General features: G+C 42.3%; 1 protein-coding gene across 1 annotated transcript in view; it reads left to right on the top strand.

Annotated features, from left to right (window-relative positions):
• The window catches only part of CLVS1 (clavesin 1), a 277,818-nt gene that overhangs the window by 22,233 nt on the left and 227,683 nt on the right, over positions 1-27,902 (top strand). The gene's annotated exons all lie outside the window — the stretch shown is intronic.

Here is a 27,902-nt window from a genome sequence, read left to right as displayed (position 1 = left end):
ACAAATCATGCACTTCGAAGCAAGCTATATGTATTGAACAAATAAATCCCCTATGATACAATGTAGTTGTGGGTAAGTATTTCACTTAAACCACAATACATTTGCCCGCTATGAGTCCAAGACAAAAACACAGACGTGAAGGATGGAAATCTGTGCTGCTCTGAGACTCAATCAGCAAGACGCAGAAGGAACACAGGCCATGAACAATGATGGATGTCAGAACTGGCTCTCAAAACACCACATTATCAGAAGGACTCAGGGGCAAGGCAGTCTCCTGTCATCACAAAAAAGACTTGCATTCCAACATCAAACCACCTGCAAGTTATACACAAGACTTTATACAACACTAAGGAATGAAAGAAGGTCCCTCCCAAACTCAGAGGAAAATACCTTAGTTACTAAGCAAGTTAAGTTTGTTAATTAAAACAAAAAGAGTTGATGTTAAGTTAATCTATGATGATATAGACTTTATGTGGGTATAACAGAATGTTATGTACACAGCTAATGGTAGTCATATATAATTTTGCTATCTCAAATAAATACGACAACAGGAATCTTACGATGAATAGATCCCAATAGTGGGAGCTAAAAGTATGATTATGTCTAAGAACTTAGAGAACGCTACTTTTAGGTGGTGATTGATGAGAAAGAACAGCATGTGTGAAGGAAGGAATAAAGGCTGAATGTTGCACTGTCATGGCTGTCACACATTTTATGCTCGAACATGGAACATGAAGGTTGGCCCTGATTTTAACAAACACAAAGTGCAGTCCCTAATCTCTTTCCATCTGGACTTTCATTTCCTGGTTATCTAACATAATGCTGTGTGCTTTTCTGCAGTGCTGGCAGGATCAGAAGTCATGCAAAGACAATTCCAATTCCATTTCTATTATAAAATAATTGTCTTATCTGTATGATAAAGCTCATGCATCCATGTTACATTATCTGCATTTTAGTTATTTCTTTATGATGGAAAGGAGAAAAATGTGCCAACTGCTTACATGACACGATCACAAAGACCATATATACAGCAAAGCCTCATGCCAGCCAGCTGGATAGCTACCATCACAGGAGAATGAGTCACTGTAGGAGTCACTGCTGCTCCACCCTTGATATTAGTTTCTAATACCTTTCACTGGAAGGAGGCCAAAAACCCAACATAAGGACTTTGGTCCAAGTTTCTACTCCTGTCCCTTCATTTTATGGCTATAGTGTATTTCCTGTGCTACCCTCCCTTTCCTCCCCTACCCTCTACAGACAGTGCCATTATGTAGCTCTGACAAAGCAATACTTAGCATCACGCAGAGTTCTACAGCCCGTTAGGTTTGTTTACTGACTTGCACTTTCAATTTAATACAAAATGCAAGAGTTTTGTACATGCCATATTTCAGATGTCAGAATTTCTAAATTGTATCCATTCACTCTCGCTATTATGGATAGATTCAGTATTTGTGCTTATCGTTTGTATTTCCATGACGGCAGTAAATGATTGATCAACACATAAAACCAAACATGCTCTTCTATTACTGCATTTTCACAACCTTAATTTATGAGTGTGAGTCAGTCAATTTCCCTGGAGGTGTTCCTGCTGCCTCACTGCCTGGCTGAATCCATGTTCTGACCCAAACAGTGAAGTGATGTTACTGAGGTGTGTAGCTCTTTGTCATGCATTGAGCATATTCGCTATTCTTCCTCCCCCACCACACATACCTTCTGCTCTGTTTTAGCGCCACAAGCTGTGCTCTATATTGCAAGGAACAGGGCAGGAATGGGCTGGTTTGAGTCTTACTATATGCTCTGGTACGTGCAGTTCATGTACCCCAGGGTAGGGATGTCACTGTGCCCTGCATTTGGCCAGCCCCCGGCCCTTTCCATTTGCTCTGTGGGAACAGTGTGTGATGATAGCAGTGGTTCAGTTGATGCATTAAAGAAGCAAATAGGAGTAAGTGCCTTTGGGCTGCTGTTTCATTATCACTGCTCAGAAAGCTTTTTGAAAAGTGTGAAAGTTTCCTGTTCTTATTCACTCTCTTAATTCTTACTCATTCCTACTCATTCTCTTAATTCTTACCACATCACTCAGTCACCCTGTACTTCCTGCCTTTCAAAAACCCCACGGCACTAGCTGGATTGCTGCCAGTGGTGCCGGCATAGGGGAGGTCAGGGGGTCATGGCCCTCCCACTTCTTGAAAGTGGATAGGCCTGGCCCGCCCACTTTTCTGCCATGGCTCGGCTGCAGCCCCCACCCCTCCTCTTCCCCGTGAAACCCCTGCCCCAACAGTCTGGCAGCTGGAGCCCAGCTGGGAAGCCTGGGCAGCTGTGGGGTGCTGTGCCACAGACCCTCCACCTTTCCAGGGTGGGGCCCCCGAGAACAGATCCTGGCCTGTATCCATGGGCCCCCCCACTCAGGGCAGATGGAGGGTCCATGGCTCCTGCGTGGCTCATACCATGGCTGGGCTGCCTCTCTGACGCCCCGTCCCCCCAGCTGGAGCCAGGTCAGGGTAAGAGCTGCGTGGGCAGTTGTGGGAAGCTCCGACTCTCCTACTTCGGGGAGGGGGAGGGGGGGCTGTGCAGGTGGGGATATGTGCTGAGGGCTGCTCTTGGCCTTCCCACCCCAGGCAGGTGGAAGGTCCACAGCTCCCAGCATGCTCCAGCTTCTGGCTTGGTCGATGGAGAAGCCTTGGGGAAAAGAGGAGGGGCAGGGGTGAGGCCATGGTGCTGCCCCCCCCTCCACCCTATTGCATGGCCCCAAATCCCCTCTATCCTGCCAACCCTTGCCCCACACCAATCCTTTGCAAAATATACCTACGATTTATAGAGTCCAAGGTTAGAAATTTAGCAAAGATTGCATTTCTTTAAAGTAAAAATTTGTGGGGAAGAACATTTATATATTAGAAAAGCATACAGGAACTTTCATTCCCATTTACAGGGAAATGACCAGAGAAAATAAATAAGAGAGAGACATTGGGACAACTGTCTCTTTTTAAAAAACCTGCAAATAATGTTACACCTCTACCTAATATAACACGAATTCTGATATAACGCGGTAAAGCAGCGCTCCGGGGAGATGGGGCTGCGCACTCCAATGGATCAAAGCAAGTTCAATATAACGCAGTTTCACCTATAATGCGGTAAGATTTTTTGGCTCCCGAGGACAGCGTTATATCGGGGTAGAGGTGTACTTGCAACAGCTGGTTTAGCTAATAAAGTTGCAGTAGTATAATGAGAGGTCTCTGAGACATTTATTTTTACACTTCTGAGTTCAAGTAATTTGTTTGTCCTTGCTTAACTTCTCCTGTGCCATGCCCCGTTTGACACTTGGAGCTATATTTTATCTTCGAGTTCCTATTATTTCTTATGGGTTAGCAGGATATATGACCTGTGACACTGTAGCAGTAAAGTAAGTAGGCACATGCAATTTTTCTCTTTAGTTTTCATATCTCAATTCTCTGGCCAGTCAATTTAGTTCCTCAGGTGCTGACAGCTGGTAAAGCTCTTAACTGCGCTCTGCTTTTGATAAGTTATGGATATTTCCTAACATGTTTAATTGTATAACTTTACTTCACATGAAATGCCAAAGCTCTGGGGTGACCCATTCCTCCTCCAGGTTTATGATAGGACTGAAGATAATACTGTTTGGGGATGGTGAACCTAAACCACTGCTGAGTGTCTTCTAAGACAAACTGACATTTATTGCATTCCTTATTACAACACTTCTGATCTGGTCACTGGCAAGAGTGAAGTGGGGAATTTTAAAATATGTTCTTAGTGTATGTAAAAGCAATCGGAAAAATAAGTGTTTGAGTTGCTTCTGAAGAAAAGATGTTACAAGCAAGAGATTGAAAACCATAGGTTTGTTTTATTCACAACCAAAGTAGAAATAGAGGGAGTGCCCAGCTCAGCAGACTGGAATTGGGATATGGAGCTATTTACCTCTAAAGCCACTAGGCTGAATTCAGTACAAGTTGAGAGAAAGGCTTGTCCAGTGGTTAGGGTGCTAGCTGGAGATCTGGTTTAAGTTCCCTGCTCTGCCATAGTCTTCCTGTGCGACCCTGGGCAAGTCACTTGCAGTATGTCTACACTGCAATTAGATATCTGCAGCTGGCCTGTGCCAGTTGACTTGGACTCATGGGGCTCAGGCTGCAGGGCTGTTTAATTGCAGTAGCAGGATATATACACAGTACATGAAAATATGGGAGCTGCCTTACCAAGTGGGGGGTCAGTGCTAGCGAGACAATTCAATTAAAGTGGAAGTAGACTATTTGCAACAGTAGAATCTTTTCATGTACTGTTGATGCTGTATTTTCCACTCCATGCATCTGATGAAGTGGGTTTTAGCCCACGAAAGCTTATGCCCAAATAAATTTGTTAGTCTCTAAGGTGCCATAAGGACTCCTCGTTTTTTTTTTGTTGGTTTTTTTTGAGTAATTAAGGTCAAAACTAAGAGGCAGGCTAAGGCAACCTGAAGAGTAGTGCCTCGACAGCTGAAGATAAATGGCAAAAAAAGGGAGTTTTGCAGGACAAAAACAGAGAATCAAAGCTCAGTTGCCATGACAAATAGATTACAACTGTCAGTAAAAGATTGGTTAACACATAATCCCTACATTAAAGAGATGCCTTTTACTTACAGCACCCAAACCAGGAGACTTTCCTCTGCTGAACCTCCATTGCTCTACTAGCCTTGTGAACCTTTTTTTTACTTTACTTACATTGCATTTACACTATTGGGCCTTCATTGACTGAAGTGCAGTTACTCCTGATTTATACCACTGTAAATGGAATCTGACTCAGGTCCTATCCATCCAGACCAAATATTCTGAGAAGCTCTTCAGGGGACTGCATGATGTTAATGTTTGTTGCTGTCTACCTTGTTTATTTCAGGACTTCTTGATGAAGAGTATGGTTTAAATTAGATGACGCATGTGTCAGTATCTAATGGGTAGTGTCATATTTACAGCTTGAAGTGCCTAGAGTCCTGTAATGTATATCTTAGTAACATTGTATTTAGGACTGCTTTGAGGGGCAGTAGGGTTAAGCAGGGTAAGGTTAGCAATGGCCACTGATGCTCTGGGGGAAGAACAACAGTAAACATTAAACCATCAGAACCCATAGATCATCTTGGGTATATTGGAACATGCCATTTTCTAAACCAATGGCCCCCACAGAATCTAGGCAGAAGGAGGTAAATTAAAGGCACAGGGTCAGTTTTGACATTCCTTGCTTTTGTGGACTTGTCTCATACTGCTAGAGTCACTGTGCAACAGTACCCAATGGAGTCAATGGTACTGACTCTGCCATGAGACAGGGATGCTACCATTTGTAACCCTGACCCCAGGTTACTGACGCTGAGCCCTGAGCTGTCACATGACAGAGTCCAGGCAATAAAGACCAGGCTTTTACTAATGTTCTACGTCATACGATTATGATTCACTCAAGCTGGCACAGAGAGGGATCATTTATTGCTTCCTGCATCAGCACAAACCCCTGTGCCACTGTAAGATCTCTTGTGTAGTTGTTCTATGCCGATGGGAGAGAGCTCTCCTGTCGACATAATTAGCCCACCCTCAATGAGTGGCGGTAGCTATGTTGGCAGGAGACGCTCTCTCACCAACATAGCGCTGTGCATACTGGAGCTTCTGTCGGTGTAACTTGTGTCGCTTGGGGAATGGTTTATTCAGACCCCTGAGCGACAGAAGCTATACCAACATATGTGGTGGTGTAGACATGGCCTAAGTGGAAATGTAGTCCCCAGGGATGCCTGGAAACAGACTTGATATAGATAAAATACCCCATCACATTTTGACATTCAGATCTAATCCTGTATTAAATTTAGGCTTTTGTTGTAATGAAAAAAAGACGTTTCTCTGTGTAATAGAATCAATTGGGCCACAGTGGTTTTGATTCTCATTTAAGTTAAGAGCTGATCTATATAGAAATTGCATGAATGTAACTAAATTGATATAGAAATCAGTTGCAACTCCTTTGTGAGGATATTCTTAAACTTATATGAGAGTGGGTAACTCTTCAATCAGTTTAAGAGTGAGTAATATTAATGTTTCTTAATTTGGTGTAAAGAGGCCTTCGGGTAAATGAGAATCAGGCCAGAAATAAAAACAAACTTAAAAAAAATCTACTTCTTGTTAGTGCAATATTCTGAAATCTGAGCTATGGTTTGAGTTTTTAAAGTGCTTAGCAACTCCTGCAAAGTGCTGCATGCCCTTAACAATTGTCAATGAGATCTGATGGAGTTCAGTGCTCAGAAGTGCTCAGCACTTCTCAAGATCAGGCCCTGTATTGTCTCCCCTTGTATATTTCATCATATATAATTACCTCCATGCCAGCCAAACAGCAGCCTAGGTTCTGAAGCACACTTGTTTCTCTGAGAGTGTTGGCTAAGTGCAGCCCTTAGAATACTGTGAAAACCTGACTGATTGGGAAGGAGTTTTCCTCCTCTTGGAACATTCCATTGTCACAAGGGAATCTTTTCTCTCTGAAAAGAGAGAGAGGGGAGGGAGAGAGAGAGAATTTTCTTTCTCTGAAAAGAATGTTCCCTGGGTTGAAAAATGAAATGATTTACATTACAATTGATACCTGTCATTGGGAGATGCCTTGTGGACATTTAGGACTCAATCCTGCCTTTGTCAGATATTGCTGTGTCTTGAAGGCAGTGTATTCTGTAGTGCACCTTTCCATTGCACCTAAAAAAAAAAGCACTGTGTGTCCTTCTCACTCCTAGTATCGACTGCGTATTTCAGGGGGATAAGAAAACAGGCTATGCCTTCAAATGGATAGACTATACTGCCCTTGGGTACAGGTGGGTATGTTAGCTGGGCCCCCACCTAGCTAGGATGGAATCCTTCACAACTATTGCATCAGTGCATTAGATGAGAAGAAGCCTTCTAATCTACCTGCACATTACATGGCAGGATCTAGCCCTGTGCAAAGTATAAGTGGATAAAAATAATTGATTTTAGTTTTTTAAAAATGTGTTTTTAAAAAATGGATTTGCCTCTGAGACTTTGTAGGTCAAATTAAGCATTGAGCATAAACCTTTGAAAAAAAGTAATGATGCTGATATGACCTTAACCATCATGCATTACTATGGGTTTTTAAAAATCTTAATCTAAATCCTTGCAGGAAATAAGCCAGCATCTGCATTTGGAAGACTCCTAACCTCTTGCCATCAACAAAGTCTTTAGATAGGTTTGACATGGAGTGACATAGTGGAAAAGAGACGCTGTAGACTTCAGGGGAGAGCGCAGAAATCTTTAACATTGTGGTGACTTTTCCAGGAATGACCTGAAGGTTTGATTGACCAGAAACCTCTCTGAGTAGGTCTGAAGAAGTCATTTCTTCCTTCTTTGATGGCTCAAAGTTACTCAGAATTAATAAGAAAAATGCAGTACTCCAGCCCTTTGTGAAAGTTTATGGCCTGGAAAGTATTTCCAAGTCTTACTCTGCTGGGTGTGCTAAAGCAGTGTGGAAACAGTTATCCCTTGAGTTTTCTTTTTTGTGGTTATTTTATTCTGATCATAGTACATTTATTACCTTGTATCAACTTCTCTCTGTTTTGCTTTTTAAAATTAAAAGCATATTATCTTGGAGTAAAAAAGAACCTACATAAACTATGGAATTATATTGTCAATATTTCTACAACTCCAGAGAGAATATAGTATTTTACAGATAAATCTCTCTCTTTCTAGCTAGCTAGTCATCCTTTAGCACTGGGTTGGTCAAAGAATGTTGAAAATATTTTGCAAATTTTTTCCTCAAAATTTCAAATCTTTGAAAATTTGTGATCAGTTCGACTCACCACCATAGCAGCTGAGCTCCTGTAAAAGATCCCAGACTTGGCAGTGGATACAGAGAACATTGGCAGGCATATGACAGATATGTTCAGAACATAACTCATAATCAAAACAAGTATTGACTTCAGTTTGTATGCAATATTATTACTCATATTGTTTGCACATTTGGATTTTTTTTAAAGGGACTTTAACACCTACCAACAGCGTCCGTATATCCCGTTCCCAAACAATCATTACTAAAAGCCCTATACAGGAACTATGTAATCCTGGGCATAGTGCTTACAACTTTGAGTAGTCCTGTTGATTCTGGTATAAAATGTTTGCAGGCATTGTCAAATAAATAACATTATTTCATGAAAGAGTCTATATTTTCATAGTAAAGGCACATTCCGGTGCTCCAATGGCTCTGAATCCCATTCAGTATTTTCTTGAGCGGTAGTGAAAATGTTCCTCATTATAAGCTGCTCACTAATAAAAAAAATCATCATTTTTCTGTCATTCAGCAGAAATGTACAGTAAATGGGATTTAAAGGATTAATGCATGAAGGAAATGTCAATGTTAAATCTATAGACAGTACTGCATGTACTGCATGTCATAAATTCAAAGCAAGAGACTTGTTGGAGAAGGAAAAAGTGATGGATTAAACAAATCATAACGCAGTCTCTCTTTCTGTGCCTTGAGTTCATACATATTTTGGTCCTTTCTTCAGTATTTTTATTTTAAAATCATATATCTTTGGTGAAAGGGGGAAAGCACAAACTTTTGTCCATAAAGTTTGGGTTTTCTTATATTTCTGCTACCATAGTAAGACTGTCCAGCTGCTGTGGTCCAAAGCAGTGCTAGTGTCCTTTATTGCTAACACTGAGCTATTTAGGTTATTCACAGTTGTGCTTTCTGTGGGAATATAGGAAGAGACAGGCTGGGCTTTGTCTACCATCTGACAGGGAAAGTCTGTATTAACTCAATCCAAGGCAGCCAGGCTATAAAGTTGCACTTTCATGATTATTCGTTTTCAAATAAATATTAAATCTATTCTGCTTTACAATACCCAAACTCAATTGGCAAGGTAATCATGAAACTCTGATTAAACATGAAGATACCTTCAACCTGATTTTCCAAACTAAGGACCTGAACCTGCAATCAGATCCACAAGAGAAGAAATCTCTGCTCATTTGTTTAAATTGGACGCCACACAGGCACAAGATTCTATTTGTGTGGTTCTTATGACAGGACCCGAACCTTAGTGTGTAAAGCGCATGTGCAGTTGTTGACAAAATTGCCACGGGTGCTAACACAACTCAGACACATTGCACATGCTACGGTCAGTTACGTACCTAACGTGACATTTGCACACAAAATAAACCAGTGAGCACGTGCAATTGTGGTAATTAGACATATGAAATAGGCAAACTAAGAGAGAGCTTGTCTTCGGCTTTGAGCCTTGTGTAAGCTCAAACACTTGCCTCTCTCACCTACAGAAGTTGATCCAATAAAAGATATTACCTCACCCACCTTGTCTCTGTAATATCCTGGGACTGACATGGCTACAACAACACTGCATAGTCACATTAATGCATTTATCCATGCAGATGGTTTGGAGAATCATGGCCAGAATTATCACCAGAAATAATATAATTTATTTTACTTTATGTGAAAAACATCCATATTTACCTGTTATCTTGTCTCTTGTGTAGCCATGGTCATGAAGGGGGACAGGGGCGGCTCTAGCCATTTTGCTGCCCCAAGCACGGTGGCACGCCGTGGGGGGGCGCTCTGCCGGTCGCCGGTCCCGCGGCTCCGGTGGACCTCCCGCAGACTTGCTTGCGGAGGGTCTGCTGGTCCCACGGCTCTGGTGGACCTCCCGCAGGCGTGCCTGCGGATGCTTCACCGGAGCTGTGGGACCAGCGGACCCTCTGCAGGCATGCCTGCGGGAGGTCCACTGGAGCCGCCTGCTGCCCTCCCGGTGACCGGCAGAGCGCCCCCGCGGCGTGCCGCCCCAAGCATCCGCTTGGCATGCTGGGGCCTGGAGCCGCCCCTGAAGGAGGAGCAATATGAGCTCTCTGGCTTGTGAATGAGGGAATATGTGCTTGGGTTGGGAGGGGGTGTCCCCCAAAAGACTAAAAATGAGATGGCAGCATCTACCCCTTATCTTTCTCTTGCTCTTAACAACATAATGAAACATGTACTGACCATTTGATTGTGCATATATATTGTTAGTGTCCGTAGGCCATCCTCAGTGCTATGCAATCTACATGCTGATCAATGTAAATTGTCATAAAGAGAGTAGAACCTTACTTTTAACATATTTTTGCTACATTGCAGAATAAAATATAATATAAATTCTACATTTGTGGCTTTTAAAGTCATAATAAATAAAGAGGTCGATTTGTGGGGTCTTTGCACAATCCTAGGTGGGTAGTGTTACATGACACATATTTCCAAAAGAAAGGATCTCATCAGTAGTCTTGCTGCTTTCAGTGGCACTATTGAGAAAGTACTTCTCAGTGTGAATAATGGTGTCAGAATTTGGTCTTGCCAATTTAAAGCATTGTCTCTTTAATGAGCTACCGTTAACAAGCACAGAGGTACACAGGTGGTCAGAGATAAACAGGTGAAGGAGTACATTTCTATAATGAAAAACTCTTGGTGGGAATTTTTTTTCTCCATTAAGGTGGTTTCAAACTAACTGTGAAATCAAGGACTCAGTAGCTGATCAAGGCAAACAAAAATAATCCAGGTGGCAAGTCTGATATGACCTTGTTCAAAATCAATAGACTGTTCCTCCTTCCACCAAGCACAACTGACTCTTGAACTTCAGCACAATATTAACATTTTAATTGCTTGTGCCAGATTTTCTGGAAAATTAAACCAGCAATATTTGAACACACACAATGTAAGCGCCTCTGCAGGTGTGAAACCTCTGCCTGTGATTTGAGAGCTGTAAATACATGCTGCCACCTTAAGGAAAGAAGAGGAATTTTCACAAAAATGAATTTGCAAAATGCTCCTTCCCTCTGCTCAGCTCGTTGTCCATTTTAAAATTTATTTTTAATTATTATTTATAGCCTTTTCTCTGAGTCCTCTGCCTCTCTCACTCAAAAAGCAGGAAAACTCAAATTAGCACCAGACATTTTATTTATCAAAACTAACTGCTGTGTGAGGCTTTGGGCCTGATCCAAAGCCTGTGGAACTCAAAGAGAGAGTTTCCACTGACTTCAACAGGCTTTGGGTCAGATCATAAATTAAAAAAACACACCCTCTTTTAGAGACACAGATCTGCAATGTTGAGATGAGTAATTGTATGCTCCATAGCTGTGGATAATGAGCGTAGTCAAGCGGTGTCCAAATAGATCCTTTGCCAAATCACAAACAATAAAAAGGGCAATTCTGTTAGAACATTAAGCATTTGGTAGTGTCAGTTGAATGCCCAGTGGATAGGTGTCAATATTGCAAAGCTAACACTGCAAATGTCAGTAATTGGCATGTTTACTGAGAGAATCAGCCAAGAGAGCAAGGACTCTGAATAGGCCTGGAGACTGAACTAGGCTCTTACTCTGAAAGACAGTCCATCTGGGTCAGGGTTGAGGTGCCTTGGTGAGGCAGCGTGAGAAAGCTTGTGCTCGCACAACAGTTGTGGCACTTTTTCTGTTGGTAAATAGAAAACTTCATTTTCCAGGGCACTTTTCAGAAGCACAAAAAACTTCTCATGCACATACTCACATGCAGACTTATACAAATGTGGCATCTACTGTAGAGGTACTACCTTTGCAGTCTGTCAGCTGTCCTACTACTAATGATCTTCTCATGCACATGCACTCAAACTTTCGCTGCTACCATTTCTGCCATAGTGTGATACACCTGATGGACAGAAAAGGAAAATATTTACAGAAAGCACATCTCTGCTCTGCTGAGTATACCTAACCAGTGCAGAACTTGTATTCAAAATTCATGAGAAAAGGAAAACATTTTTTTATTTGCCAGGACATGAAAACAAATGTTCCACTCTGCTGTGAGACTATTACCAGTACAAGGCTCCAATGAAGATGCAAGGTGGTCGGCATCCAGAATGCATTTATTTTTCTCTTATTCCAATTTTAGCTTATTTAAAAACTCAGTTCATAAGCTGAGTAGCTTTATCTGATATATCCATGAAACATGCTGCTTGAATGTGTTTCACTGTACATGCTACTGTACATGTTGATAGTCTTGGATGCACTATTAAATATGCTTGTTGAGACATGTACATTGAAGTGGTAAGAAAGTTAATTAACTCTTATCAGCTTTCTCCATATAAGACTTTCATTTTGATTTAGTATTTATTTTACCTTCATTTTGTTTAAGTGCGGTGTTCTTTTTGGATAATCTTGCTTTGAATGTTGTAAGTTAAAGAAATTTTTGCCTTTTCATGTCTGGATCTGGTTCAGTCTATAAATAAACAAACACCTACATTTAGGTAGCCAATCCAATTCCATGCTGCATCTGTTTTTCAAGTGCTAGACACAGATTCACACTTACAAGTATTTAAAATTGTATTATGGGCAGGAGCTAAATGGGGCGCCATAGGAAAAAAAAATGGATTAGCAAATTTATTGGTGTCCCTTCAGCTACTATTTGGGGACTGGGCTGGCCCAAAATAAAGCCTGAGTTTTACTCACTGCTAATTAAAACAATAGTTATATGGACATAGTCCCAATAACCTAGTGGGGAAAGCAAGAACGGCTTTATGCTGATGCCCCCGATTCCCTGGAATCGGGCCCTGCGCCCACGCCTAAGGGGGCCCCGCTCCGGGGGGTCTTCAGCGGCATTTCGGCGGCGGCAGGGTCCTTCGGTGCCACCAAGTATTCCAATCGGGCCCCATGGGTCATAAAGCCGGCCCTGGGGGAAAGCATTGCACAGTGGAGAGAGCAATGGACTGGGACTTAGGAGCCCTGCATTTTATCCCTGACTCTGCCACTAATTACTTATGCAGCCTTGAGACAGTCACTTCATTTCTCCTACATTTACACATCTGAAAATGGGCTTAATGATTAGAGCTGGTCATGATATTTTAAATGGAAGAGTTTTCCATCAGAAAATGGAGTTTCATCAAAATTGAAATGTTACGTGGGAATGTGGCAATTTAAACAATATTTCTAATGAGAGAAAAAGCTAACCAGATCATTTTGACTTTCTCATTCCATCTTGATAATGTTGAAAGATTTTGTTTTGACAAGATGAAAACATTGTGTTTTGGCTTTACCTTTTCATTTAATTTTGTTTGGACTTTACATTATATTACAATTGTAATTTAAACACTGCAGTATATTTATGTATAATATATTTAATATTATATGCAATAGTTAAGATTTTACATTATATGATAATGTTTCCACATTTTTGAAACTAACTGTTTTTGCCCCATCAAAATGAAACATTTCGTCATTATCAAACCAAAATGATTCATCATTTAAGGGAAATATTTTGATGTTTCCAAATTGAGGGTGTTTTTTTTGAATTTCCATTCTGCAGTAAATTTTGGATTTTTGTTTCAATTTGGAACAATAACAAATTTAGAACTTTAGACTTTCCCACAGAACATAGTGTAGATGAATGAGCGTTAGGCTGTGTGTCCAGAACTCCTGAATGCTAATCCAAGTTTTGCTACTCCAAGCTCATTGATTGTGGCTGAGTCCAGTACAAGACTCCAGGCTCTCCTCCAACATGAGGCAGGCTTATGTCTGGGTCTGAATATTTATAAAGTGCTTTGAAAATCCACACTGCTACATAAATACTAAGTGTTATTAATTAATTGATTAATTATTATTATTTATAGTCCAATTTGAGTATTATAATCCTATTCCTCCACTTAGCTCTTTAGATTTCCTTTAAAATTTCACAGTGAATTTAGTGATTGTAAAAGGAGCCAGATGGATACTGCAGATAGCTGAAGCCTTTTTGTCCACATGACAGGTGCAGCAAGGGCAATAAGGGCAGGGAACACAGGCACCATGTTATAGTGCTAGTGTCAGAGCCAGAGGCCACAACAGGAGTTCACATGAAGAAGCAGCCAAGAAGAAAGTCTTCACCTTTCCCTTTGTGCCAGCTAAGAGGTCTGGCCTTGTGGGAGGAATACATTAAAAGGTGATGGAGCTGCCAGCGTGAACTCCTCTAGAGGAGCTGAAGAACATAATTTGAGGGATTCTGGCTGATCTGTGGCCCTTCCTCACTTGCCTATAATGTAGATAGGGGCCTAAAGCCAGTCTGGCTTTTTATCTGTTTAATCCTTGACCTCTCTGTGGAGACTGGCATAAAGGGTGTCTATTGGTGCTGTCTGCAGTGGTAATAGCCTGTGACTGCTATTGCATTTACTCCGGCCACCATATAACTGCCCTCAAATAACAACTTTCCATCAATTCTGGCCTGCAACAAATTTTACAAGGTAATGTATAGATGAAGGGCCTGATATTCCTCTCACTTACACCACGTATGCCTTTGACTTTTATGCAGTTATTCCTGATTTACCCCAGTGGGAGAGGAGAATCAGGTTCAAAACACCTGTGTTTTCTTTCTAGCTTTCTTTAAAGCCACTGGTTCAAAATTATGGATAGGTGGGACTGGGCTGGTGCGCTATTTGAGAATAGCACATATACCTTTATGGAAAAGTGGTCTTTGAAGAACAGTAAAAGTAGCCTCAAGAGAATCTAAGTCTGTGATTAATTTGTTCAGCCACTGGGTGCCAATGTTGGCTCATCTGTAATAAAATGAGGCATCTTTCTATGGGAGCAGAATTTTTTAAATGTAAAAGAAGATGTTTCAATTTTCAAAGGCTTTTGGGGCTCAGAAAAATATTGCCAGGGAATGTGACTTTTTATTTAAACTAATCGGGAAATAGAATGTCAGGAAGGTGATTAGCAAAGGGCTGTGAAATATGTGGAGCTTCTGGGTTAACAAAAGAAAGACTGGGCTCCTTAATGAAATGGGCTTGCTTAGAATTATGAATCCGTGAGCCTATTCCTTATAGTGATTAATGGTGAACCACTGTTTTAACTTTGGATCAAATAATGGGTTGCATCTGAAAGGCTTCATTAATCATCATAAGAAATAGGCTTGCCAATTCATTACTTTAAGGTAGATATGCTGAACCGTTCAGCAGATTTCAGGATGGGAGTGAACTTTAGGCAGGGGCTGGCTTAAAAGAATGCAAATGTTAGGGGTCTATTATCTATTTCGATGTGTTGGGATTTATGAGCCAAGAATACCCTCCTCATTTGATAGCTTCCCCTTCGATTCCCTCCCTCTCCTCTCACTCACAAAATCTTTTTGCTAACAGCACTCATGGTACAATAAACAACAAATGCACATACTCCAATCCTACATTTTTTGTGCCAAAGTCTTCTGTCAGTTACAGGGGTGTAACTCCCAATAAAGTCAATAGGAATCAGACCTGTGTGTCTGACAGCAGATTTTTTTTCATTTTTAAATAGTTATTATTCACTTTGCATACTTTGTTAATCCAACAATTGAGCATTAATCTTCTTTCATCTTCAGATAAATTTCAATGGAAGGGAAAATTTGCAACAAGAACTTTTGCCCCCTTCTTAATAAACTACTCCTAAAAGCAAGAACCTCTTACTTTTATCTTCACACAAAAGCTTATGTTCTTAAGCCACTAGGGTTCTTTCCTAGCTGATCCTTCTGGGTGGACAAGTAGCTTCCCCTAGTTGTGACCTTGCATAGGAGGTGGCCAGTATCTTTTTGGGGAGCATAGGCCATACTCACTTGTAACACCCACATGGGTATTTATACTGAAATGGGGACAGGAAGGTGCCACCCCTCCACTCTCTTTGTTTACCTCTAATGGTGGGGTGGGGTGGGGAATGGAAAGTGTGAACTGTTGAGTGAAACCCCTGGAGGAGGGGGATGGAGATTGGAACTTGCAAGCCATGGGGATTGGGGAGAGGCTGGAGAAGGTATGGGGTGGAGAGGGGAGCCAGGGGAAAGGACAGAAGCTATGAACTAGTGAAGAAAATGGGGTAGAAGTAGGGAATGTAAAGTTTGACAAAGAGTAATGTGGGGAGGAACTGTAGAGGGTGGCCTAGACAGGGTAAACTAGATGTGGTGATGGAAAGTGAGAGGTGGAGACTGAGATGAAGCAAGAGAAGAACCATAAAGGTATGGAAATAGAATAAAATATAAGGCACAGAGCTATATGCTGAAGGAGAATATATTGGGATGGAAAAGGAATAAGTTCAGGGAAGTGATAATCAGAGGAGAAAAAAATCTGTAATAGGAAACAGATGAGTGGGGGAGACCGAGAGAAATATATAGCTATCAAAAAAATCCACAAAAAAATATAGAAGCAATGGAAAAAAGAGAATCCAGGAAAGTGACAGCACAATTTTTAAAGTTTTATTTAAACTGATTTTTAGAGTTGGGCAAAAGAAAAAAGGGACATTGTTTGGGAAACACTTGCCTTTTGTTTTGGAAAAGTATTTTAAGTTTCCACATCACTTGACCAGCTCTAGCAATAATATAATGCAACAATAAACACATTGGCACAAAAGCACCACAGTGTCAAGATCCTAATGTGTTTGTCATTGAACGTGAATGTTGGAGCCCGATCAACAGCTGGAAATAACACATCAGCACCTGGGTGCTGTGTTAATTTGGTACATCAGCACTTTTGCCAGTTCATTACTTCCAGATGGTCGATGAACTCTGAATTGGTAGAGGGACTTTCAGAAGCATTTTAATGCTGGTCTGACCCTACTCCCATTGAAGTCAAGTTTCAATGGGGGCAGATTTGGGCCAATCTTGAACACTTTTGAAAATCCCACCCTTAGAACACAACATAAGACCAAAAGAATGGCTATACTGGGTCAGACCAATAGTCCATCTAGCCCAGTATCCTGTCTTTCAACATTGGCCAGTGCCAGTTGCTTCAGAGGGAATGAACAAAACAGGGCAATTATCAAGAGATCCATCCCCAGCCATCCAGACACAGCTTCTAGCAGTCAGAGGTTTAGGGACTCCCACAGCATAAGGTTGCATCCCTGACCCCCTTGGCAAATAGCAATTGATGGACCTATCCTCCATAAATTTATCTAATTCTTTTTTGAACCCAGTTATACTTGTTTATCCTTCACAACATCTCCTGGCATGAGTTCCACGGGTTACATGTGTGTTGTATGAAGAACATATTTCTTATGTTAGTTTTAAACCTGCTCCCTTTTAATTTCATTGGCTGACTCCCGGTTCTTGTTACATGATTACATAAAAAACCCTTATTCACTTTCTCAACACCACTCATGATTTTGTACACCTTTATCATACCTTCCGTGGTCTTCTCTATTCTAAGATGAACAGGTAATCCTCAGATGGAAGCTATTCCATATGCCTAATCATTTTTGTTGTCCTTCTGTGTACCTTTTCCAGTTCTAATATATCTTTTTTGAGATGGGGGCAACAGTATTAATGGTGTGGGAGTACCATGGATTTATATAGTGGCATGATGATATTTTCTGTCTTATCTATCCATTTTCTAATGATTCCTAAAATTCTGTTAATTTTTTTTTTTTTTACTGCTGCTGCACATTGAGTGGCTGTTTTCAGAGAACTATCCACAATGACTCCAAGATCTCTTTCTTGAGAGGTAACAATTAATTTAGACCCCATTATTGTATATGTATACTTGGGATTATGTTTTCCAATGTGCGTTACTTTGCACTTATCAACATTGAATTTCATTTGCCTTTTTGTTGCCCAGTCACTAGTTTTGTGAGATCCCTTTGTAACTCTTTGCAATCAGTGTCGGTCTTAACTATCTTGAGTACTTTTCTATTGTCTACACATTTTGCCAGCTCCCTGTTTACCCTTTTTCCAGATCAGTTATGAATATGTTGAACAGCACTGGCCCCAGTACAGATCCTTGGGTGGCCCTGTTGTTTATCTCTCTCCATTGTGAAAATTGACCACTTATTCCTACCCTTTGTTTACTACTTTTAACCAGTTACTGATCCATGAGAGGACCATGACTCTTATCCCATGATTGCTTACTTTGCTTATGAGCCTTTCAGGTGGGATCTTCTCAAAGACTTTCTGAAAATCCAAGTACATTATATCAACTGGATCACCTTTGTCTATGTGCTTGTTGATGCCCTCAAATAATTCAAATAGATTGGTGATGCATGATTTCCGTTTACAAAAAACATGTTGACTCTTCCCCAACATATTTTGTTCATCTACGTGTCTGTTCTTTACTATAGTTTCAACCAATTTGCCTGGTACTGAAGTTATACTTACCAGCCTGTAATAGCCAGGATTGCCTCTGGGGCCTTTTATAGAAATCGGCATTATATTAGCTATACCCCAGTTATCTGGTATAGAGATGATTTAAGCAATAGCTTACATGCCACAGTTAGTAGTTCTGCAATTTCATATTTGAGTTCCTTCAGAACTCTTGGGTGAATACCATCTGGTCCTGGTGACTTATTATTTTTAATTTACCAATTTGTTCCAAAATCTCCTGTATTGACACCTCTACCTGGGACAGTTTCTCAGATTTGTCATCTAAAAAGAATTACTCTGCTGCAGGACTGTCCCTCACATCCTCTGCTGTGAAGACTGATGCAAAAAATTCATTTAGCTTCTCTCTAACAGCCTTGTCTTCCGGGAGTGCTCCTTTAGCACCTCGATCATCCAATGGCCACATTGATTGTTTTTCAAACTTCCTGCTTCTGATGTAGTTAAAAAAATTTTGCTGTTAGTTTTTGTCTGTTACTACTTGTCTTTCAAATTTTTTTATGGCCTGCCTAATTATACTTTTACACAGTACTATATTCTCCTCAGTAGGATTTGATTTCTAATTTTTAAAGGATGCCTTTTTGCCTGTAATCACCTCTTTTACTCTGTTGGTTAGTTGGTGTCATTTTTTTTTGGTCCTCTTACTGTTTTTTTTATTTTGGGGTATACACTTAATTTGAGCTTCTATTAAGGTGTTTTAAAATAGTTTTCATACAGCTCACAGGCATTTCACTCTTGTGACAGTTCCTTTTAATTTCTGTCTATTTGGCTTCCTCATTTTTGTATGGTTCCTCTTTTAGAAGTTAAATGCTACCATGGTGGGTTTCTTTGGTATTTTCCCCCCTACAAGGATGCTAAATTAAATGATTTTATGTTTGCTAGTTCTGAGCAGTTCACCTCTTGGACCAGATCCTGCATTTTGCTTAGGGCTAAATCCAGAATTGCTTCTCCCCTTGTGGGTTCCAGGACTAGCTGCTCCAAGAAGCAGTCATTCATGATACCTAAAAATTATATCTCTGCATCCTGCCATGTTCCCGATCAGTATGGGATAGTTGAAAATCCCCCATTATTGCTTGGTTTTCTGGTTTTGTAGCCTCTCTAATCTCCCTTAGCATTTCACAACCACCATCACTATCCTGGTCAGGTGGCTGGTAGAACATTTCTATTGTTCTGATCTTATTATTCAAGCATGAAATTTCTATCTATTAAGATTCTATGGTATAGACTGATTCATTTTTTTTACTATATTTGGCTCTATGCTTTTTTTCACATATAGTGCTATACCCATCAGCATAACTTACTCTGTCATTCCTATATATTTTGTACCCTGCATTTCCCATTGCTTATCATCATTCCACCAAGTTTCTGTGATGCCTGTTATGTCAACATCCTCATAATACCAGGCCCTCAAGTTCACTCAGCTTAGTATAATCCTTCTGCTAGGTGAAGCCAGCAGCAACCATGGCCGGGTTAAATATCTAAGGGTTCATTTCCATCAATACAACACAGAACTGGCTTAAGCCCCCACCCAGTAACCTGGGAAAATTACACACCACTCTTGGGTGCCTCTGAGAGGCAATACTTCCCCCCTACAAGCACAGAGTCTGAGTGTAGAAAATAAACTTTTAATAAAAGGAGGGACGTAACTCAGTGTTAAGTTGGGAAAACACCGCAAACAGGGTTCATAAACATAAACCTTGAGCAAAAGACCCAACCCTAAGTAAGTTGGGGAGTGTCTTTTTCCCCTCAGGTTCTTAAGTCCAGCAACCCAAAAGTTCCTTTCACATGCCTGATCCTTCTCTGCACCCCATTCACAGTTGCTGTACTTGGTCAGTGCAGACTCAGTTCGAGGTGCATCTGCAGAGTTCACCTCCCACCCTGGGTGGAGGGGGTGTAAAGAGGCACCTTACTCACTCTGCTGCTCGGGCACTCGCTTGCCACCCCTCTCCGCCAGCTGCCCTGCTGGCTAATTGCCGGCCGTTCCCACTGGCCGCCTACTCACCACTCTCGCTGCCCCTCTACTCCTGCCAGCTGCTGGCCACCAGCCAGTTACCTTCTGCTGTCATCTGCGTCTCTGCAGTGACCTCTGCTCATCAATCTCTTAGTGATTTTTAGCTCTTAGGCAGGGCAGAAACACAGCCCCACCGCAACTGATTTCAGCTCTGATTGAGCATTTAAAATAACAAAGAGACTCCTAATGAAGACTATTTAGCTCTTTCTTTGAACAGTGGGTGGGTGGGGGAAACAGGTTAAAACAATCCAGGGAGAACCCTTGGGGAAGGGTCTATACCTCCTGGCTGGGACACCTGTCCCCACCCCTCTTACTTTCATAGGGCTCTGGCATTCGAGCCCCTGGCTTAATGAGGTCCTTTCAGCTGTGGGTGACCCCCCTCATTCGGGGCAGGTTAAGCACAGTTCTGCTCCCCTTTATTCATGCAATAATTACAGCATTGGTAACAGCATTTCACTACCCCTGCATTCAGTACTAAAGTGATTTGTAACCCAACACCAGCCAAAGTTGATTACTTTGAGCAAAACACCACTCTATCTGCTGGATATCTAAGCAGAGCAGGAACAAATTGTATTTACATGAACACACCTAAAGTTTCTACCCCTTCCAGCTAGATGTCAAGGAAGAATTCATTCAGACCCTGCTTACATTTAGACATCTAGCATTTATATACAAGCCCTTATCAAATTTGTCAATATTTAGTTGTCTGCTTTCATGTGATATAATTGTATGGGACTCTTTGATGACTAAAGACCTCAACATTGGTGACAAAGCCTCACAGCACTTGAGGTACTGACGTGTTTGCTTGTGTGATTGCTGACATTTATACCCATGACATTCAGACATCAGTTAATGAAAAGTTTTTATAGCAACACTGCAAGATACGTGGTATGGGGAAGGGAGGAAAACTGGGTCATCACTGCAGCCCTGTGAGGTAGGGAAGTGCTATTATCCCTTTTTTACAGAATTGAGGCAGAGAGAGATTAAGTGGTCAAGGTCACACAGGAAGTCTGCAGTGGAGCAGGGAACTGAACTGAGGTCTCTGAAATCCCATGTAGGTGTTCAAATGACTGGATGAGTCTTTCTTGCTTCCATTCTGTCCCCTGCCCTGATCAGGCTTTAAATATGTTTTTTAATCAACACCTTTAGATTTAAACATTTAAATTTTAAATTTGTAAAAGGTGAATAGGACAAAGGAAAGCTAGGGCACAAATCAGGGGAGAGCAGAAGACTGAGTGGCAATAGGGGCAGAGAGGAGACTCCAGGTTGTGGGGCTATGGGTGGACAAGTGGCTGTCCCTAAAAAAATATTGTAAATGGGAGATATGATCAATATAAATATCAAAGGGCCCTGTTGAAATCAATGGGAATTTGCCATTGACTTCAGTGAGAGAACAGAGAGAGGATCCCTCCAGCAAACTGGTGAGAAGCTGCCTGAGAAGCCGACACTCCAAGGAAGAAGTGGCAGAGGAGGTGGCTGGGGAAGCTTACAGAAGAGGAGAGGTAGCTCAGGGAGCAGCAAGGGACTGAGAAGGATTGGTTCTGGCTATTCCAAACATGGGCACTGAGCTGGAGCTGACCAGAGTGGGCGGGCCTGGGTTCCCCTGCCTACTCCATCCAAAGACTTTGGAGACGGCTCTAAACCCAGGAGACCTAACGCTGTCTGGCCACACTACAGGCATGGAACTTCTACTCCCCATTATCCTGAAGGGGACAGAGACTACTGGCCAAAGGACTGGGTCATAACGAGGACTTGATGAACACAGAATAGCGTGTGGTGACAGAAGGGGGGACGGAGTCAGGTGGTGTAGCTCCCCATCCAACCACAAGGGAGCACCAACAGATAAAGGACCCATATTACACATGGTACGAAAAGTGGGATGAGAGAGCCCCTCCCATAAAGGATGACGATACAGAGCAATGCTTACATCCATCTCGAGCACTAAATATTGGATATCCCAGATCTTCAGATAGAGCAGCAGCAATGACTCCAGGAGCACCTGTCCTGGGAATGGCAGGGAGGCCAGTAGCCACCACAGCATCCAAATAGGTCCAGCCATTGCAGACACTGGAGGGAAAGGAGTCGGACAGTCCTTATATGTTGGTGCATGTACTGTGGGTAAGAGGAGCATGAAAGTTGGGCTTGTCCCTAGAATGGCAGAGTCAAAGGGGTCGCTGGATGATGCCAAGCACTGACACACCTGGGGAGGTCCAGGTTATGCAGAACATTGTGTCTCAAATGCCAGAGACTCTGATGGATTATAAAGCCGAACAAAACATCTGATGAATCACAGTTTGGTACTGACAAGAGTGAAGTCCCAGGGATAATACGTGTCAAGTGTGGGGAGCTGGGGGACATAAAGAGACATTGTCTAGAAAGAGCTCTAAACCACAGATGGGACAGCACTACAGTGGTATCAGAGCCTTATGTCTGGGCAGACCCAGGGTATAGAGACCAGGGCAAGAACTCGACAATGGGGTTTATGCTTTGCCCTGTTTATTGTGGATATGGTGATGCTTTCCTCAGCCTCAGGGCACAAGAGTTTGGGAAGTTTGAAGGGCATAATACAGGAACTGGAAAAAATCAGTTAGAAGAGGGGGAAGGTCAGTCTAGGTCCCAAACTCCTCGGCATCTCAGGGAACAGGTGGGCAAGATTACTAATGAGATGGTGGAGCATTTATTCAGTTTGTAGATGCAAATATGGGCTTTCCTAGTAAAATTATTCAAAAAAGGGAAGCAAATCCAGTGGCTACCAGACAGGTGGATTGGGTTAATAGCAGATAAGTTACCTAGTTGAGTCTAAGATACAGGGGCTGATTAAGGCATTGCATAGGGAATGTGGCCTTCTACAAGAGAAAGCCTGGGTTAACAGCCAAGAATCTCAGCAGCTGAGGGTGCAGCTCCATTAGGCGATGTCTAAAGTAGTCCCCACACTGGAGGAGTGTACGCATGAACAAGATATCAAAGGCCAGATGGAACGTGGCTGGGAGGGACCAGTTGTGGCAGTGGCTAATACGTATGACAGGGCTGCCCAGAGGATTCAGGGGGCCTGGGGCAAAGCAATTTCAGGGGCCCCTTCCATAAAAAAAAGTTGCAATACCATAGAATACTATATTCTCATGGGGGCCCCTGCAGGGCCTGGGGCCTGGAGCAAATTGCCCCACTTGCCCCCCCCTCTGGGCAGCCCTGACGCAAGACCAGGGAACCCTGACTTTAGAAGGGAAGCAGGGCTCAGAGTCCTGTATAGTTCAAACTGAGGAGTGCCACAGCAAAAGCATAACAAGGGACAATCAGTTTAGGAAAGCAAATACAGACTTATATAGACTATAGAGATGATAGGAGATATGATGGTGTCCAAGACCACATCTTCCCTCATTGCTTTGGAAGGGTAACCTGGCAAAAACAGCAGTAGGACTCAGAGTCCAGGAAGCACCAGGCTCATGGCCACCAGGCAAACAAGGGGAAGAAGGGACTGCTAACAGGACAAGTTCCCAGGAGACAAAATGGAAAGGCCTGGACAAGCCTTTTGGCCCCACTAGAGATGCTGCAGAAAGGATGGCCAGACATTGGCCAGCACCAAGTTGAAAGGATTTGAAGTAACAGCCATATCTCAAGATGAGAAGATGACTAAGAGGAACTCCAGCGCATGCAGGGGCAGCAGCTGGAACTCCAGACTCACAACCGTCAGCTGTCAGATGAGCTGCAGAAGAACAGCGCAGAGCTGACCAATGGACTTGGACTCTAAATACATTATATGGGTGGCATACCCAAGATCACTTATTCACTGATGTTTTAAAAACTCCCGCACCCCAATCTGGGTCTATGCTGGTTATGTAACATGTATATATTTTGTGAACCTTGTAACCGATATTTGTCACCTATCATAACTCAAGCCTGACCCCAGATGTACAATTCCTTCCCTCTTGTGTACATTTGATTTTAAACATTAGCTTTAATTTTTTTAATACACAAGGAATTTATTTTTTTATTTTTTTATTTTTTTATTTTTTTTTATGGACGAGGAATCTGACATGGCTAAGAAGGCTCTGAGTAGAAGTGAAAAGACTTGGGAAGTTGAGGAGCTGCTCCATGACAATCAGATGCCCCAGAACAAGCTACATAGCCAGGAGGATGACTTTCACCTCCAGAACAGCATGCTCATGCAGAAGCCCTCTAAGCAGTGTTCTCAGACTGAATGGCTGAAAGAAGACAAAAGGATGTGATACAGAGTCCCAGTGCTTCACAGTCCCCTGGCCCTATAGATGGAGACCAACTGAAGCTACAGGCTGAGAACACAGCACTGCAGAAGAATGTGGCACCCCTGCAGGAGCAATACAAAAGGAAGTACTCCATCAAGCTGAGAACAGGGGTAGAGGGTAGCCCCCAGGATTCCCAAGGCAAGAGGCAGAGGCTGTAGACAGGCAGACACCAGACAGCAGCCCCTCCCAGACAGAGCAGTTGCTGATGGAGAAAGAAAAGCAGAGGCTTCTGAAGGAACAATTGCAGAGTGTGTAGATTGTGAAATAAACAGAGATCTCCAGGCTTCAGGATGAGTTGGATAAGCGCATTAAAAATTGAAGAGAGTTTCCTACAGATACTGGTAGAGAAGAAAACTCCTTTTAGCCATAGCAAGACCAAAATCGAGGAGATCCCAGGGCAGGAAGGACAAGAAGCTGAAATCAATGACGCTTCAAACCATAAACTGCAACAGGGTCTGCAGACATCTACGCAGAGTGTCTTCAAGGCATGGACCAACTACACAGCCAGCAGAAGGAACATGAGGTGGCTCTACAAGCCTGCCAGGACCAGATCCAGATGCTCAAGATCCAGCAGATGAGTCTGAGAGACCAGAGCATAATGCTTAGCCTGGAGCTGCAGCAGCAACAGAGTGAGAAAGAGATGCTCTTGGGCAATGGGACAACTTCTACACCGAGCTACAAGAATCCTTCTGAGCCAACAACCACCCCTTGGAGCAAACTAAGAACTGAGAGAACTGAAGGTGACAGTCCAGGAGAAGGCACAGAGGTGCAATAAGTACATAAGCATGAACTTTGAAATAGAAAGCATGTGACAGTTAATAGGGAAACTTGCATCTCCAGAGAAGAATAGGGTAATTATTCAAGCACCCTGCACAAAGTTGTAAGGGGATGGATTCACCACCCAGTGAAGGACTTAGCATCAACAGCCATCCGTCCATAGCCTGTGTCAACTAGAGAAGCTGCAGTAAGATCTCCAGCTACCCAACAAACACAATCCCCATTGGACTGGAGAAAGGTAGAAAATAAGGTTGCTGTGCTAATAGGGTCAAAGAGGAAGTCATGGCACAACACAGCACCCCAGAGGGTCAAAAGGCAGTAGCCTTGCAGGAGCTAAAGGAAATACACTCTTCATTGGCTTGGATTCTGGCTGTAGCCATAAAACAGGAGCAAGAGTTAGCCAGTATGAGCATAAAAAAGGAGGACAATGATGACAGAAGGAGTTGAGGGTGCTTTGTGAAAAAGCCATTCAAGAGTCCCAAGTTATCAAGACACAGGATAAGAAAACTGAATCACTAGAGGGTGAAAATGTAGCCCTCAAGAAGGAACTGAACCCCAGGGAAGTCAGGCCCAAGACAGACAGGGTGAGGCCATGCCTGACAGGGAAAGCCTCCAAGCTGGTGAGGAAAAAAAGGCATGTCCAAGAAGTAGCTGAAGTACAAGAAGAGGGGATAATGGTCCTCTCTGAGACCTGAGATTTGGAAACGGCAATGCAAGGCCCTAGTGAACATGGAGCTGTTGTACAGGTGAAGGAGAACCTCTTGGGGAGAACAAAAAAAAAGTGATTCTCCAACAAATAGCTTTACACACAATATGTTGTGGGTCCAAGAGGCTCAGACATGAGTTCCTATAAACTCTTTACTGATGGCCATAGGAAAGAATAGGCCATAATAATTAGAAACCCCAACGGGGAGTTAGTTTGGATGAAAAACAACATTATCTCTGAAGGCTGTTTGTGAGGGGATCCGGAAAGGCTGTGACCAAAGAGACAGAGACAGCTTTGCACAGATTTACCAATGGCGAGAGCATAGCGCTGTTGAATACCTCCAAAGAAGTAAGAGGACTAGACTGACAAGGTGAGCAACTCATTTTGAATGATAACATTGCCAAGGACTATGGAGGGGTTCATTTGTCACATGACTGGCATAGGGCTTCAGGGAACAGAGCTTACAGTAATGTCATACTTCACTGACAACCATAGAAAAATGATGAAAGGGCTTGCATGCTTCCTTGAGGCAGCCTTGGCTGGAAGAAAGGATTAAGGGAGGTGAATAGGCCAGTAGACCTAGAGAAGGTGACTAAAGAGGTGACCCTGCTTGAACCCATATAGACATGGGCAGATACTGAATTACGTCCTGGAAAGACAAGATTCATGGGGGTGGGTGGATAAGGGGCAGCATAAAGGGGATGCAGTCAGGTGGTGTAGCTCCCCATTCTGCCACAAAGGGGTGCTAACAGATAAAGGCCCTGCCCCATTTTATATTTGTAGAAAAGCAAAAGTAAAAAATTAAAACCAAGGGCCTGATTTTCCTTTCACTTACACTGGTTTTACACTAATGTAAATCCATTGGATGAAATCCTGGAGTCATGGAAGTCAATAGGAGTTTTGCCATTGCCTTGAATGGATCTAGGATTTTGCCCATTTACTTTAGTGGAGTTATTCCTGCTTTGCCCTGATATAAGTGAATGGAGAAGCGAGATCTTAGGCCCATATTTCTAAGATATCTAGCCATTTCAATGCTGAGCACAGCAATGCCTAACTGATTTAGGAGCTTAGGTCTCATTTTCAAAAGGGAGTTAGGCATTTTAGAACCTTGACTGTCAATGGAATATTGGCTCCTAAGTGCTTAAATCCTTTTGAAAGTGAGATTTAGGTCCTGTCTAAATGAAGACTTAGTTTGTGGCAAACTGGAGTGTAAACATACCCTACAGTAGCCTGCCATGCACTAAGTGTTGTTTGCTGCCATGCACTAAATGCCCCCTATTGCTCTTTGAGCTATCCTGCTTTGAAACAGGAGCAGATTAAAGTGCATTATGGAACTTTTAATATATGGCAGCAGGGTTCACATGGACCCTTAGTGAACAGCAGACTAGTGTGGGGTAGATTTATACCCCAGCTTTCAAAAACTAAGTGTTTTTATATAGACAAGCACTGAGGCTCTTAATTCAGTTACCACTGCAATACTGAGCACCACAAACACCTAAATACACCTGTACCCCGATATAACGTGACCCGATATAACATGAATTCGGATATAACGCGATAAAGCAGCGCTCCGGGGGGGTGGGGAGACAGTGCACTCCATCAGATCAAAGCAAGTTCAATATAACGTGGTTTCACCTATAATGTGGTAAGATTTTTTGGCTCCCGAGGACTGTGTTATATGGGGGTACAGGTGTACCTTTAATAATCTGAGCCTTAGTCTTTGATGTGTAATTAAAAGTGAATCACTGAAAAGGCTGGAACACTAATGCTAGTGAGAAAATATACTTTCATGAATGTCTCAGTTTTCAAATATATTATATATCTCTGGGAAATTAAAATAAAAGATTAGGCGGTAAAGGGAAAAAATAATTATAGTTACAATTTAGGAATAAATCATTAACTCAGTGGCGAGTTAGCTTGTTATCAGTGTTTTGGCTGTTGTACATTTTGAGTTGCATCGTTAAAATGGACTTGAATGAAACACTTTCAGGCCTTGCCTTCACTGACTAACACATTAAAATAACTATTAAATCCTAGTGAAGACAAGGCCTAAAGAGACTAG

The sequence above is a fragment of the Mauremys mutica genome, chromosome 2, assembly GCF_020497125.1.
Source record: "Mauremys mutica isolate MM-2020 ecotype Southern chromosome 2, ASM2049712v1, whole genome shotgun sequence".
In the NCBI taxonomy this organism is placed as follows: domain Eukaryota; kingdom Metazoa; phylum Chordata; order Testudines; family Geoemydidae; genus Mauremys; species Mauremys mutica.
This window is presented reverse-complemented; position numbering and strand designations above follow the sequence as displayed.